Source organism: Dromiciops gliroides, chromosome 6 (assembly GCF_019393635.1).
Source record: "Dromiciops gliroides isolate mDroGli1 chromosome 6, mDroGli1.pri, whole genome shotgun sequence".
Taxonomy (NCBI): Eukaryota; Metazoa; Chordata; class Mammalia; order Microbiotheria; family Microbiotheriidae; genus Dromiciops; species Dromiciops gliroides.
The window spans coordinates 99,500,219-99,501,081 of record NC_057866.1 but is presented as its reverse complement, the minus strand read 5'-3'; the positions used below and the strand labels follow the sequence as shown (position 1 = coordinate 99,501,081).

Below are 863 nucleotides of genomic sequence, written 5' to 3'. Positions count from 1 at the left end.
ATGGATCGGACCATCCGGCCATTAAGGTCTTTTCCAACTCTAAAATTCTAGGATTCTAGGGTTTGTTTTTATACCCAGCAGGTTCTGTCCACAGGATTGATAGTGGATGGTGATGATTCTGTGCAGAACTATAGGAAAACACCAGAATGGCATCCCCCAAAAAGGTGCTTAAATGAAAGCCTAGGGTCCAAAGCGAGGGAGGAAGGTTATTCCTGCGCTCCTCTGCCTTCATCAAACCAACTTTGGAGTAGCATGTCTAGTTTGGGGTATTCCATTTTTTAGAAGAGATGCTAATGAGTTGGAGTCCATTCAGACAAGAGTGGAAGAGAAGGATGTTCGAGTCAGATCATTATCATAGGAGAATGAGTTGGATAAAAGGCAGCTAGCTAGCTAGGTGGTGTGGTGGATAGAGCCCTAGAGTCAGGAGGACCTGAGTTCAAATCTCTTCAAGAATTTGCGTGGCATCCTTGTTCAGGGGCCATGCTAATCTTCTCCGTATCATTCCAATTTTAGTATATGTGCTGTTGAATCAAGCACCTGAGTTCAAATCTGACCTCAGATATTTACTACCTGTGTGACACTCAGCAAGTCACTTGACCCTGATTGCCTCCAAAAAACAACAACAACAAAAGAGAGAATGAATAGGATAAAGGAACTGAAGATGTTCAGCGTGGAAAAGGACAAGATACCTCAAGGGTTGTCATATGAAAGAAGAATTAGACTAAGTTTATTTGGCTCTAAAGGATGGAATTAGGATCAGTGGATAGACTTTACTCTTAAGGAATCAGATTTGGGGTCAATAATAAGAACTATAAAATCCTTTCTAAGTTGATAATTCTGGGATTGTAAACTAGGTTGACTGA

At 41.3% G+C, this 863-nt stretch overlaps 1 non-coding gene across 1 annotated transcript; it reads right to left on the bottom strand.

Moving 5' to 3' along the window:
- Window positions 1–430: 430 nt before the first annotated feature.
- On the bottom strand, window positions 431–537 carry LOC122733089. The gene has a single exon (XR_006353695.1). It is a non-coding gene; the product is annotated as a U6 spliceosomal RNA (small nuclear RNA).
- Between the last annotated feature and the right edge of the window lie 326 nt (window positions 538–863).